The following is a 15,330-nucleotide window of genomic DNA, read 5'->3' on the forward strand; positions in this document are numbered from 1 at the left end:
CTCTCTCTCTCTCTCTCTCTCTCTCTCTCTCTCTCTCGTCCAGTTTTCTCCTGTTTTTTTCCTTCTTCCTCACTCTCCTCTTTTTCTTTTCCTTATTCTTCCTCTCATTCTTCTTTTCTTTTCCTTTTCCTTGTATCTTCTTATCTTTTTTCTTCCACTTTTCTATCTTACAAGCATAGAACGATGATGACTCTCTCTCTCTCTCTCTCTCTCTCTCTCTCTCTCTCTCTCTCTCTCTCTCTCTCTCTCTCTCTCTCTCTCTCTCTCTCTCTCTCTCTCGTAATAAAGATGGCAGCTGCACTAACACATTCACTATCTGTTTACTGCGCTTGCAAAAAGTTACAAACAAGGGGACTCTGTTAACGAGAGGTGGTGGTGGTGGTGGTGGTAGTAGTAGTAGTGGTAGTGGTGGTTAGCGTGGATGTGATGGTAGTGGTGGTAGTAGTAGTGGTGGTGGTGGTGGTGGTAGTGGTGGTTTCAATAGAAAAAATGGTGGTGGTGGTGGTGGTGGTTAAGCCCTCCATTACGTGAAGCTTAGCAGGGTAGAAAGCCGTTTAGTTAGCCTCGAAAAAACTCTCCTCGCTAATACACGAATGCCAAACCAAAGATACGTAATCCTTGAAACCAACGAAAGCCTCACAACATACGTAGTTAAACACATCTTAGAAATAACTGGATCTTCAACACTAGACATACAAAGGAACAACGATCTTCTTATATGTGCTGTGACTACAATAGATTACCTGGTACGTTGAACTTGTGTCGTCTATGTAACCCGGTCTTTAGAAACATCAGTACGCAACAGTATGACAGCGAGGGCGATGTATGTCCCTTGACTCTCCCTGCTAGACTAATATTTATTCTTTGTGTAACGTGGACAACAGGCTAAACTAAAGTGAAGTGAAGTAACGTTGGCCTTGAGAATGATGAGAGCAAGTTACCAGTTATTGTTGACATCCTTTTTAACTTTCTCTCTCTCTCTCTCTCTCTCTCTCTCTCTCTCTCTCTCTCTCTCTCTCTCTCTCTCTCTCTCTCTCTCTCTCTCTCTCTCTCTCTCTCTCTCTCTCTCTCTCTCTCTCTCTCTCTCTCTCTCTCTCTCTCTCTCTCTCTCTCTCTCTCTCTCTCTCTCTCTCTCTCTCTCTCTCTCTCTCTCTCTCTCTCTCTCTCTCTCTCTCTCTCTCTCTCTCTCTCTCTCTCTCTCTCTCTCTCTCTCTCTCTCCATACATACATATACTAACACTGCATACTTTTGAAATGGTACCTTCGCTGACAATAATATGTAAACAAAACTATAGTATATTAAATCGCATATAAGCAGCAAGACACATTAACCACAAGAAACCAAAACATTATTACTTCAAGAATATCACACTACCACAATACTCCATTCAAATTAACCCCGCTACTAAGCCCCGCCCCTTTTCTATATTCCCCTATTTGAACGTATTTCTAATCACCTCCACGGCGTAACAAAACATCCCTACTACCACTACCCTCTGTTCAAACTCACCTCGTGACTAAGGTCCCTATTCTTCAACATTTCGGCGCACAAGCTCACCTATTTGACAAGGCTTTCGTAGGAGTTGTGTGGGGAGCATTTCCAGGGGTAGTTTAATGACCTGGCGGTAGTCTGATCCTTCTTCCGTACCGTGAACCTAAAGAAACACTCATTAGAACCCGACTGATCTCCTTTTGGGGCTTTGGATATAGTTGATGTGAGAGAAGGAAGCGTCCGAGAATACTGAACTAAGCCAATCCTCTTTCTTATTGAACATATACATCGGGCAGTCCAAAACATGATACACTATAGGTCTTTGGTCGATAATTTTAGACGCTTCCGCCTTTCACATTAACTATTCCCAAAGGTCGATAAGGAGATTAATCGGATTCTCACAAGTGTTTTTTTTCACATTCATTGCACAGAGGAAGGGTCAGACTATCACCAGGGTCATCAAACTACCCCTGGAAATGCCAAAAAAACGACTACGAAACCCTTGTCAAATTTATTCGTCACCTTCGTAAACAAACCGCCTAAGTCATTATTTTCTACTTTACAGGAAATCAGAAAAGAACTGTCATTATCTCATTTGACTTAAGATTTAGGCAGAAATGAAAAGGCCAATTCTAGAACACTCAAACCCGGAATGGCGAAGGCAACTATACAAAAATGGGCGTCACATGATGAAAAATTGATGTAAACAAAAACCTGGAAATCACTGAAAAATGACTTAGGCGATTATTTTATGAGGGTGACGATATGTGTGCCTGGAAATGTTCAAGAACACGACCCTTGGATACACTGGTTTCAGCGGATCTAGGCTACAGGAGTCGTCTGCGCGGGGCACGTCTTTCCCTTGTCAGCACAGCCCCCGCGGATCCATATTCAAGTTCCATCAGTAAGGTCTGGCTGTCAGCACGTGGCTTAGGGGGCTTAGCGGGATGGGAGCACACACACACACACACAGCGGCCCTGGATAACCTGAGGCGGGCGGGCAACGTTGCGGGCCACAGTAACGTTAGCAGAGCATGTTCCCGCAATGCAAGGTAGTTTTGGGTTTGCTTTACTATATTAGGGTTTGTTAGTGTTTTGTTTTCGAGGTATCCCTGTAAAGTAAGGAGTCGTCTTTTCGTTATACAAGTCCCCGCAATGTAAAGGTATTTGTTGGTTTGCTTTACTATATTAGGATTTGTGTGTGTGTGTGTGTGTGTGTGTGTGTGTGTGTGTGTGTGTGTGTGTGTGTGTCAGAGTTTACTTTAATATAGTTAGCCCTGTCTCCACACAAACCGTTTTCTTCTCTATAGTTGCCAATGATCTTCAGACGAGTTTAAGATAAATTCAATAAACTCATCCACCAAGCAGTTGTATGATGCAGGAGAGCGAGATCATGCGTGCCTGTAAATTAAGATATCGTCTTTTGGGTTTACAGGATTAGTTTTTGGTTACTTTTGTTGTGTTGATTTGCTTGTATGATCCCTGTAAATTAAGGTTTCGTCATTTTGGTTAACAAGTTTAGGTTTTTGTTTTGTTTGTCGTTGGTGTCGTTTTATATGTATGGTGTCTGTAAAGTCTTGTCGTGTTTTGAAATACAAGTTTAGGTTTTGGTTAGTTTATTTCCGTCGCTTTCCTGCATCATAAAACTGCTTGGTGGATGCGTTTATTGAATTTAACTTAAACTCGTCTGGAGATCATTGGCAACTATAGAGAAGAAAACGGTTTGTGTGGAGGCAGGGCTAACTATATCAAAGTAAACCCTGAAACAAACACACACACACACACACACACACACACACACACACACACACACACACACACACACACACACACACACACACACACACACACACACACACACACACACACACACACACACACACACAGACACACACACACACATCACAATCCGTACTTCCCTCCTGTCCACATTCTTCTTCGATCTCAGAATCCTTAAGACTTTGCAATACCATGAATACTGCACGTGTTGTCTCTCCCTCGCCCAGCTCAGCCTCTTTAAAGGGATCAAAGGTTTCTTGTTCAGCAATTACAGGTGAACACGGTGGGACAAAGGCCTCTCTTGTTGATCCAGCGCACCTGTCTGCATGCCGTATTCCAATTAAAACTCAGGTGAATTTTCCCGGCTCCTTCAATTTCGCTTTCTGTTGACTTTGGTTCAGGTTTTTATGTTTAGGTTACCAGTGTGTTGCCTAAGTCATCCTGTGTTTGAATGTGGAGAGATGGGATCGGATTTTTGTTTCCGTTTCTTAATGTTTGTTTCCTTGTTTTTCCTTACCTCTGTTTCTTTCAATATTAGGTTCTTTTTGTGGTTAGGTTACCAATGTGTTGCCTAAGTCTCCCCTGTTTGATGGCGGAGAGATGGGATTGTATTTTTGTTTCAGTTTCTTCCTGTTTTCTTTACCTCTTTTGTCCGAGCGGATGTGGAAGGTCAAAGAATGAGAAGATTAGTCTAGTGAATCAATGGGTGGGTCGTCTGGGAAGTGTGGCGAGAATGAGGGCATGTAAGTATGATATTAGTATGATATTAGTGTTTATGTTTAGGCTACCACTCTGTTGCCTAAATCTTTGCCTGTTAGATGGTGGATAGATTGCTTGCTATATTTGCTTTCGTTTCTACCTGTTTTCTTACCTCTGTTTTCGTTTCAATATTACATTTTTATTATTTAGTCTTCTTAGTTCAAATTTTCACTTCCGTTTTTTCCTGTAGACTGCCCTATTTTTTTTTTTTTTTACCTCTTTGTTTTCTTTCAATAATACAGTTTGATTTTCTTTTCATTCGTAACTTAAGTTTTTACCGTTGATTTCTTCTGGTTGTCTTATTATCCTGTTTCTTCGTTTTCTTTCAATATTACAGTTTTATTTTATTTTCATTCGTAATTTAAGTTTTTACCGTTGATTTATACTGATTGCCTTATTATCCTGTTTCTTCGTTTTCTTTCAATATTACTGTTTTCATTTTTTAGCATTCTTCCTTAAAAATTTCGCCTTCGTTTCTTCCTTTTAACTGCCCCGTTGTTGTTTTGCTCATGATTACCGTTTTATTAATCTATTTCATTGGTATCGTTCTATTTATTTTCTCTTTTGCAACCATAGTTAAAGTCAGCGATCCATAATATTGCGTTGTAGCGGGTCTGTCACATTTCCACACTTCTCAGAAAACGTAAATCGTCTTGACGGGTTTCCCTTTACCGGTTGGTCACTTACCGAGGTGGCTTGTGAGCGAACCTTTTCCTCGAAGCCCTAAACTATCGTTCGTGAGATTATTTTCCTTAGACCTCGTGCGGGGCCGGGAAAAAGAGGAAAAAGAGATCGTCGGGGCGGAATACGAAGTGAGACTTTGTATGGATGTGTGGGGGAAGGGGGGGGTGCGGTTCGGTGTGTGTGTGTGTGTGTGTGTGTGTGTGTGTGTGTGTGTGTGTGTGTGTGTGTGTGTGTGTGTGTGTGTGTGTGTGTCAGGATGCTAGGATTGAGTAGGTGTGTGAGTGGGTGAGTTGGTGTGTGTGTGTGTGTGTGTGTGTGTGTGTGTGTGTGTGGTTGAAAGGGTTGGAAGGTACAAATATGTGTGTGGGAATGACTATGTATGTGAGAGAAAGGTGTGTGTGTGAGGGGGTTAAAAGTGCCCATGCGGAATGTTTGTTTGTCAGTTTGTTTGTGTTTGTGTATGTTCTAGGTGGGTGTTAGCTGTGTGGGTATGTGTTGCATGGTCTGTGGTCTGTGTATGAGGGATGTGGGAACCGACTGTATTGCCGAGGGAGTGTCTGGCATACTGTTGGCTGTCTTTGGAACCTGTCCGTGTGTATATGAGATGGTTTTATTTTCATGTCCTCCCTATAGCGCCGGAAGGCTGTCTTGAGGGGTCCCTTGGATGGCCCCGGTTCGTTAGTGTATCAAGCGAATTTTATTTATAGTGGCTGCCGTGATGCGTGACTCTTGCCTGGCCCATGCTGTCCCCCTGTGGTCCTCTTGACCAAAGTCGCTGAAGTTAGGGTTGACTGCAGATGCGACACTCAGCAATGGTTGGAAATTGTCAGAGGGCATTGGTGGGACTCAAACCTAGGTACCCCCCGGGCTCACCACGCCCTCACGCTGACCACTCGGCCACCGCCTCACCCTGAAAGTTTGGCGGGGCTGAGTTAAGACAATGGGAATATGTGTGTAGTTGTGAGTGCGTGTGTTCGTGGGTGTGGCTGGGTGTTGCGTAAGTTGTTGGGTAATGACGGTGTGTGCGTAACTTCCCCCGTGACAAAAGGACAAGAGCACGGCTGGCAATCGATACTTGATCAGACCCAACACGCTAAAAGCTTTTACGCCGCACGGACAAAGACTTGACGGGGGCTTCATGGCGATGCATCAATAACAGCATTTAAAACCTTGCCACTTGAGCGGGTCGACTGCCAGGCTCTCCCCTCGCTGCTGGCGGCGGTGGTGGTGGTGGTGTGTCACTCCTCACAGGGACACAGACGCATCGCTCAGCTGCTGTTCCACGCGTTATCTCTCCCCTTACCTGTGTCTCAGTTCTCTTGTTTTCCCTTCATGTCGGAATTTCTATATTATTTCTTTTTCTTATTCTTCTTATTCTGTCTTATTTCTTGTTTCTGTTTTTGTTTCTGTGGTTTTGTCTTATTTTTTTAGCTGTTTCTTTTTTGTGTGTGTTTGTTCGTTCTTTCTTCCGTCCCTTTCTAGGTCTCAGGTCTCTTGTTTTCTATCCTCTCTCTCTACTTTCTTTCTATTTTTCATTAGTTTCTTTTGTCTTCCGTGTTCTCCCTTCTCGTGTCCCTTTCTGTGTCTTTCTCCTTTTCTTCTATTTTTCATCAGTTTATTTTCTCTTCCGTGTTGTCCCTTCTCGTGTCCCTTTCTACGTCTGAACTCTTCTGTTTCCTATTTTCTCTTTTATATTTTTTTCCCTATTTTTCATCTGTTCTTTTCTCTCCTTTGTCCCTTCTCACGTTCCTTTCTACTCTCCTATTTTCCTTTATTTTTATATTTTTGATCAGTTTCTTTTCTCCTCCGCGCCGTCCGTCCCTTCTCGGCCCTCCCCTCGCCTGTCTCCCCTTCACGCCTCTTGCTAAAATCTAACTTTGCTACACCTGCTTTCGAGGCTTGGGCGGCTTGGGTTACACTGGAATACTTTACCTGGCAATAAAATGGTTTCTGCTTCATGTTTTCTATTGATTTTCGTGTCTCCTGTACCCGGCCTTTCAGCTGTCCCGTCCCTGTGTTGATTACGGCTTGGGGAGTGCCAGTCACCTCGGGAAAAATGTTACTAGGTGTTAGGGAGAAAGCTGCCACCCATTGCTTGTTCTTGGAGATGAGGGGAAGTAAGGGAAGAAAACACTTTCCCAACTAAACCGATTGATTGCTGCATTCTGTTTTCTGTTGCAATGTATTCCCATGTTTAAACAGACAATATTTTTTTTTTGCAACAAAGGAGACACCTCAAGGGCACAAAAAAAGGAAACAATAATGAAAAAAAAAGCCCGCTACTCGCTGCTCCTAAAAAGAATCCAAAGAGGTGGCCGAAAGAGGGGTGTCTGTGTATTTCCGTCACCCACACATCCTCAGAACTCTTCGGTATTCTTAGACGTTTCCTTCTGTCACATCAACTATATATAAAAGCCAAAAAGGATATTAATCGGGTTCTAATGAGTGTTTTTTCTTATTCATGGAAAAAGAAGAGGGGTCAAACTACTACCAGGGTTATAAAACTACCCGTGGAAATGCTCAAACCTTCTACGAAAGCCTTGCCATTTTTTTTTTTGTTTGCATCAAAGCATGCGGCTCAAGGGCAACAAAGAGAGTACAAAAAAAGCCCGCTACTCGCCGCTCCCACAAAAGTAAAAAGTAAAAAGTAGCCAAAAAAGAGAGGTCAATTTCGGGTGGAGAATATAGGTGAATCTGGGCGCCAAAATGTTAAAGAATTTGGTCGGTAATTTCTTTGTAGTTCACTTGCATTACTTCGCTGCAGAGTCATTCCCTTGCATCTTTCCTCAACAACCTCGCCCTGGGTATAGTCACGGTTTTGGTCCGCCTCGCCGCCCATCCTCGTGTCATCTTCCTTCCCTCTGGTGGTGCCCGGCGTAGGAGTCCATCTTCGCGATCAGGTCTTGCCGGGGGGACGGTTTTTAAGTGCTTTCCCACGGACACGACTCACGCATTACCCTGTCCCAGCCCGGAGCGAGGAGCCTTTCAGCGATCCTTTGGCCGACACAGAGCAAGGCCTTCGTGATGGTTGATGGCCAGCGTCCCCGGATGAAAAGCGTGAGGTCCCTTTGCTGGGCTGCAGAGAGAGTGGGCCTTTGCATATGTCTCTCCTCTTCCCTTAACTGTACCTTCTCCGCTCCTCTTCTGCTCGCCCTTCCCCTTCTTCTTATACCCTTGATTAATAGAAAGGAAAACCACGAGCCATGTTGTACCGATAGGAATAGGAAAAGATGAAGAGGAGTATGAGGAGTATGAGGAGGAGGAAGAGGAATGTGAGGAGGAGGAATACATAGAATACATAGGAAGAACAGACACCAGAAGACCTATCGGTCTATGGCGAGGGTGTCTGTTTACTACCGCTACTACTAGTAATCTACGTGTGGTAGAACAGGACAGAAAAGATGAAGGCTACTCCCCACCCACCTCTCCCTCCGGCAACGTGCCGGCAGGAAATAGTTAGAAGAGAACACCATGTACCTTTAAGGAAGAAAGGGACATGGAAATTTTACAGTAAAGAGAGAAATAAGAGGAAATTACTACCCTTAACTTACACTACTGGTAACCTAAGCTGTGGGGGAAAATGACTTCATTACATAAGAACATAAGAACATAGAAATACAGGGAGGCTGGAAGAGGCCGAGTGGCCTACACAGGGCAGCCCCAGAATCCCCCCTAATACTCACGATGGGTGAGATATAGTTTCAGGGGCACAGGTGGAGGCTTGATCCTCATTTTACCGGCGGTACTATGCACGCACCAGTACCCTGTCACCTTACTGCACCCACACCTCACTCCATCTGTCATGCGGACATTAACTGTTGCTTTACTCTATTGTTAACTTACGCTACTTGCAATCTAGAAGGAGGAGGAGGAGGAAAAACATGAAGAGGAAGAGGAGGAAGACGAGGAAGAGGATGAGGATGAGAAATAAAAATAGAAAGAGAAAGAGAAGCAGGAGGAGTTGGAGGAGTAGGAGAAGGGGAAAGAAAAAGAAGAGAGAGGGAGAGAGAGAAGAGAAGATAAGAGAGGAAAACAAAACAAAACAATAGAAGAAAAAGAAAAAGAAGATAGCTCACACACACACACACACACACACACACACACACACACACACACACACACACACACACACACACACACACACACACACGCACACACACACACATACTAAATATCTCCTCCCACATCCCTTGCCTTCACTGGACTACCGTTACAACCAGTCTCGTATCATCCCTTGACAGACCCTTCCCCTGGACCCCCAATCCCCTCCCCCTCCCCCCCTCCTCCCCGTCCCCCCCATCTGGCTCACCGGTCGCTAATTACAGGTATGAAACGCGTCTGATGGCTCGAGACACGTACTGTTATAATTTCCCGGAGATAAACGGAGATAAATCTAGGTGGTTCGTCGCAGAGGCTGGCAAAGGATGGCGATGACTGAGAGGAAAAAGAGTGGGAGAGTGGGAGAGTGAGAGAGAGTGGGAGAGTGGGAGAGATGGAGAGATGGAGAGATGGAGAGAGAGAGAGAGAGAGAGAGAGAGAGAGAGAGAGAGAGAGAGAGAGAGTGGGTGATGGAGCTGCCGTGGATTCTGTGGATAAATGCTGGATTCGCCGACCTAAGAGCACAGTGTCATACGAAAACCTTCACTAACTATTACTATCATTATTGTGATCCATGAAAGTGTATCACTGGAAAACTTAAAATTGATATAGGGTCGTATTTTAAAACATTTCGGCGCCCAAGTACACATATTTGACAAGGCTTTCATGGGAGTTTGGGTCATTTCCAGGAGTAGTTTTATGACCCTGGTGGTAGTGTGACCCTTCTTCTGTACCATGAACCTAGAATAACATATTTGACAAGGCTTTCATAGGAGTTTGGGTCATTTCCAGGAGTAGTTTTATGACCCTGGTGGTAGTGTGACCCTTCTTCTGTACCATGAACCTAGAATAACATATTTGACAAGGCTTTCATAGGAGTTTGGGTCATTTCCAGGAGTAGTTTTATGACCCTGGTGGTAGTGTGACCCTTCTTCTGTACCATGAACCTAGAATAACATATTTGACAAGGCTTTCATAGGAGTTTGGGTCATTTCCAGGAGTAGTTTTATGACCCTGGTGGTAGTGTGACCCTTCCTCTGTACCTTGAACCTAAAAAAACAATCATTAGAACCCGATTGATCCCCTCTTTGACCTTTAGAAATAGCTGATGTGAGAAGCAAAAGTGTCCTATATTACTGTCCATAGACCCAAACTGAGTCCCCTCCATGAGCAGACACGGATATGTAAAACTAGGAGAGGCGGTGACAGCGTGAAAATAAGGCAAGTTTAAAGCTGTACCTAACGCAAGAAAGGAGTCTTATAAGCACTGCCTCAATACCAATCACCTATAAACACCATCTGCCTTACCCTTTGTCCTTGTTATTGAAAGTTATCACCGCTAGTACCACCACCTTCATCACCACCTTCATCACCCTCCACCACCACCACAACCAGGTCACTATCACCACCACCACTACTACTACTACTACTATCGTATCACTAGCACCATCACCACTATCACCATGACCGCCACCACCACCACCACTTACAACCACCATTCACCACCCCACACCAGAAGAGACACCATCACCACCACCACCATGACCGCCACCACCAGAAAGTCACCACCACCACAACCAGTAACACCATCACCCCCACCAAAGTCACCACCACCACAACCAGTAACACCATCACCCCCACCAAAGTCACCACCACCACCATGACCGCCACCACCAGAAAGTCACCACCACCACAACCAGTAACACCATCACCCCCACCAAAGTCACCACCTCCACCACCTCCACCAGCACAGTCACCAAGCGTGTATTTCACTTTCCTGATATTTTGATTGACAATAAAATTCCTCTCCCCCTTGTGCTCCCGTCGAGAGCTTTGACCACAGCTGGAGAGGGGGAGGCCGTTTCTGTGTCCACGTTTGACTTGGTTACTGTTTGTTGCCGGCTGTCTGCCTCACCTCCACTCTTTATTTATTTAAGCCTGTGTTCCTTTGTGCCTTCCTCTGTTTTGCCTTGCTCTGTGTGTGTGTGTGTGTGTGTGTGTGTGTGTGTGTGTGTGTGTGTGTGTGTGTGTGTGTGTGTGTGTGTCATCCCTCCCTCCCTACGTTGCTCTTTCTCTGTCTCTGTCTCCCTCTTCTTCAATTTCTATGTGTAGGAAGCGACTATGTTTTATTTTGGAGAAGGAAGGAAGGGCTGTGTAACTTGTGTATGTCTTAGCCGGCTCTTTTTGCTTCTCTTTCTTATGTATTTCTTATGTATCTTATGTATTTCTTATGTATCTCTCCATCCCTACGATTTTCCTTGTCTCCCTTCTTCGATTTCTGTGTGTAAGAGCAACTATGTTTTGTTTGGTGAAGAAGGGCTTGTGTGTGTCTTGCTAGCTGTCTTTGCTTTTATTTCTTATGCATGTGGTATCCATCTCTCCCTCCCTATGCCTCCCTTTTTCCCTCTTCTTCAGTTTCTATGTGTAGGAGCGACGTTGTTTTATTTTGAGAAGGAGGGGTCGTGTATGTCTGAGATGTCGTGTCTATTTTGTTTTCCTTTGCATGTGTGATCCCTCCCTCCCTGCGCCTCTGCCTGTCTTCAATCGATGTGTGTGTGACCACCTTTGGCTGATTCGAACTGGGTGTGCATGGCTTCTATGTTTTGGTGTTTGGTTTGTGGGAGGGTGATTTTAAGATGATTGGTTATGGCTTTTGTTTGTAGTGTTTGTGGAAATACTATCTTCTGGTGTCTGTTCTTCCTATGTACTCTTATGTATTATGTTATTGGTCCATATCATCTACTCTTAACCGATAAAAAGAGCTTCCATTACGTTTGCTTCCATCACACTTTTTTTATCATCATCATAGCCTTTCCGAACTGGCGAAAACCTTTACTCGCTCAAAAACTGAATCAAATTGGCACGGTATAATTGGTTTCAAATACAAAATGTTCCTTGACGATAACTTAAGTACCTCGAATACTTACGCTTCTAGGAGTCAAACTTAATGCCTTATATGCGTAACTTCTAGGATGAATTGACCCCTTTCTTGCACGGAGGTCAGGGCTTAAGAAGGCGCCTCAATCCCTTTGCTGTGATAAGAACCGTTTACTAAGGACGATTACGCAGTGTCCGATCTCCTCATCACGTGTCCCTCAGTGTGTGTGTGTGTGTGTGTGTGTGTGTGTGTGTGTGTGTGAGCAAGGACACCCCTGCGGCGGGACACAAGATTTGCTCGCCACAGACAAACACTCACACCGCTAATGGCCTCACGCCCTCACCCTTGATTCCTATATATCGCCTGACTCAGTGCTGGCTTCGGGACTGACTGGGGGGGCGGGGTGGAGGGCTTACTGGCTGGAGGGTGGAGTCACTATCAGGCTGGTATGGTGTCTGAGTGGAGGGCGGACTGACTAGTGGCTCCCTATCTCCCTCTCTAACTCCCTCCCTCCGCCCCTCGGTCAGTAATGGGCGGGAGAGTGGCGGCGTGGCCAAGATAGCCGCCCGCCAGTCCTCCCCGTCGCCGACCCTCTGTTTGTTTACTCACTGATGAGGCCGCCAGCTCACCCGTCACCCGCCTGCCTCTTTCCCCCTCGCCCTCTCCCCTTCCATCCCGCCGCTGTCCCCACACAAACAGTACTCAGGGGTTTCTTTCCGTGATGTATATGGGTTAATGCTTGCTTCAGTTTACTTGTACTCGGGGTTTTCTTTTCAGGATGTATGTGGGTTAATTCTTCCTTTGGTTGTTGAGGTTCTTTAATGGAATGAACGATATGGTGTGAGATTCCGTTCCGTAGATGGTGAGAATTATTGTCATAGAAAAGTAGGTAAAAAAGTCCATATTTGCTTGATTTTGTTGTTGTTGATAGTTTTACAGGAGCTTCAATAAGTAGGTCAACTGAAGCTCTATCTGTTTTAATCAGTTTTATATTGTTTTACTTTTTTTTTTACGTTCGGCCTTTAGCGCTGCCGAGCTTTCTTGAATGGACCTGCTATTTGGCCCCATCTCGTTAGTGGCGCAGGCAAGTGTTTTTTATAGTGGCGCCATTCTTGCTTGGCTCATGCTGCCCCCCTGAACTACTCTCGATTGTCTTTAGAGAGTTTCGTTAGAGTCCGGGTTGATAGGTGGTTATCAGGACAGCATGTGGGTAGGCTTAGGCCACTCGGCGTTGACTGAAAAATTATCAGCTTCAGGTGGCGGGAGGGATACGAACCCGGTCTTACAGGACACCGCACCCGCACGCTGACCACTGAGCCATCGCCTCCCCGAATTCCCTTTTCCTCTTATACATTTGACAGTTCCATAGAAGAAGAGGAAGAGGAAGAGGAGGAGGACGAGGAAGAGGATGAGAAAGAAAAAGAGAAAGAGAAAGAGGAGGAGGAGGAGTAGGAAAAGGGGAAAGAAAAAGAAGAAAGAGAAGAGAAGAAAAGAAAACAAAACAAAACAAGAAAAAGAAAAAGAGGATAGCTCACACACACACACACACACACACACACTCACACACACACACACACACACGCACACATACACACACACATTCTTGATTCTCATCGTCCATTGGATCGCCTGAGGAAAACAAAACAAAAAAAAGGGGAGAAGGACCTCGTGTCGTGATGTTTGTTCTGATTTCAGCGCTAAAGAGGCGGAGGAGAAGGAGAAGGAGGAGGAGAAGGAGAGAGGAAGAGAGAGAGAAGTGACCTAACCGAAGCACTTGGATTTCTGAGGGTGAATATTTTCCCCTGATGAAAAACCGATATTCGCCTGACTGCCATCGCCCCCCCACCCCCCCACCCCCAACTGACGTATGATCATCCCCTGCTCTCTCTCTCTCTCTCTCTCTCTCTCTCGCTCTCGCTCTCGCTCTCGCTCTCTCGCTCACGGTCTCGCTCATTCCCTTCCTCTCCTTCCTCTCCTCCTTACCTCCCTTCCTTATACCTTTATCGTTCCTATTAAAACCTTCCCTACCCCCGTCAAGTCACACAATGCCTCGCCTTGTCCAACGCCCCCGCTCTACCATCCCGTCCGACCCTCCGCTCCCTGCACATTCCCCACGTCCATCTGTCTTAGCTTGGAGTCAGTCTGTACCTTGTCTATGTCCCGTCTCTGGCTTGTCCTTATCTGTGTATCTCTGCCTTGAGGATAACTTGCAGTGCCATGATGATTTTGAGTGAACTAGTGATTTTTATTAGTAATTCTTCATTGTTTCTTGGGCTTGTGTTACTGCGTGTTGCCTTAGAAGTTTGTGAAGCATTAGTTTTTTTTGGGGGGTTGTTCTTTTGTTGTTAGTTAGTAAGTTGCATCGTTGTGTTTCCTATTTTGAGTGTTGTCTGATGTATATGCTATGTATTTTATTTTATCTTTTTTGTTTTTGTTATGATTTTGGGTAATATTTGTAATTTGAGAGAAAGAGAAAGAGGTGAAAAAGGAAGGATAAGCGAGAAAGAAGAGCTAGGGAGGAATAGAGGATGGAGGGAAAGAAGAAGAAAGAAAGAAGGGGAGGAGGAATGGGGAGATGGAGGGAGAAAAGATAATTAAGTGGTTGACAAAGAAGAGAAAAAGAGAGAGAGAGAGAGAGAGAGAGAGAGAGAGAGAGAGAGAATATACGTAATTATTCGCAATTTCGAAACATCAGCAGCAATAACAGTGGCGGTGCTGCTGTTGGTCCTCCTGCTGCGTATACTACTACTACTGCTGCCACTACTACCAATACTACTACTACTACTACTACTACTACTACTACTATTTCTGCTGCCGCTGCTACTACTTCAACTACCACTATTATTATAATTATTATTATTATTATTATTATTATTATTATTATTATTATTATTATTATTATTATTATTATTATTATTATTATTATTATTTGTTTGTGAATATTTTTAATGCTATCATTATTATTATTATTTTTATATTTGGTTATAATTTTATTTGTATTACTGTCATAATCATTAAGAACGACGGATTATCTAGGAAAAGGAATATAGCCAGCGGTTGTTGTGGTACAAAGTAAATTACTTGTCCACAACTGTCAGCAGGGGAAGTGTGTGTGTGTGTGTGTGTGTGTGTGTGTGTGTGTGTGTCAGGCGGTGACGTGCCGTGTTTGCCAGCCGCCGACGCCTCGGTGACATGAAAATAAGTAAATAAATCGTTCATTGTAATGGTCGCCTACGCTGCCCGGCGGCGGCGGACACAATGGTGGTGGCGGCGGAAGTAGGCCGCCCCGCGGGCACCCGCCGCCGCAGCGTGGCGGATGAGAGTCCGGCAACGCCATGACGCCCGACCCGGCACGTGTGTGTGTGTGTGTGTGTGTGTGTGTGTGTGTGTGTGTGTGTGTGTGTGTAGATTGATAGATAGATAGATAAATAAGTAAATAGATTCATCGTCCAGGCCGCCTAATGACATACGTGCGGTGGAGAGAAATAATTGTTTTCCCTCCGCGAGTCGCTGCCGCCGCCACAAAGGGCCCCCCAGACTCTTGTCTGCCACAGCCTGTTGTCCTCATGGACTGGGTGACCCTCGGCCAAGACGCCCCGCCGCCCCACACCCCTGGCGAGATCGTGGGACACGCGAGCAC

General features: G+C 45.0%; 1 protein-coding gene across 5 annotated transcripts in view; it reads right to left on the reverse strand.

Annotated features, from left to right (window-relative positions):
• Positions 1–15,330, reverse strand: part of LOC127002795 (neurotrimin-like) — a 176,029-nt gene that overhangs the window by 151,219 nt on the left and 9,480 nt on the right. Inside the window, exon 1 of one of the 5 annotated variants that reach the window (XM_050868999.1) lies at positions 744–862. The exons of the other annotated variants lie outside the window; for them this stretch is intronic. The gene's annotated coding sequence lies outside the window, so the exon portion shown is untranslated. Of the gene's footprint in view, positions 1–743; positions 863–15,330 lie in introns of those variants that run through there. 5 annotated transcript variants of the gene reach the window in all.

The sequence above is a fragment of the Eriocheir sinensis genome, chromosome 24 (assembly GCF_024679095.1).
Source record: "Eriocheir sinensis breed Jianghai 21 chromosome 24, ASM2467909v1, whole genome shotgun sequence".
Classification (NCBI taxonomy): domain Eukaryota; kingdom Metazoa; phylum Arthropoda; class Malacostraca; order Decapoda; family Varunidae; genus Eriocheir; species Eriocheir sinensis.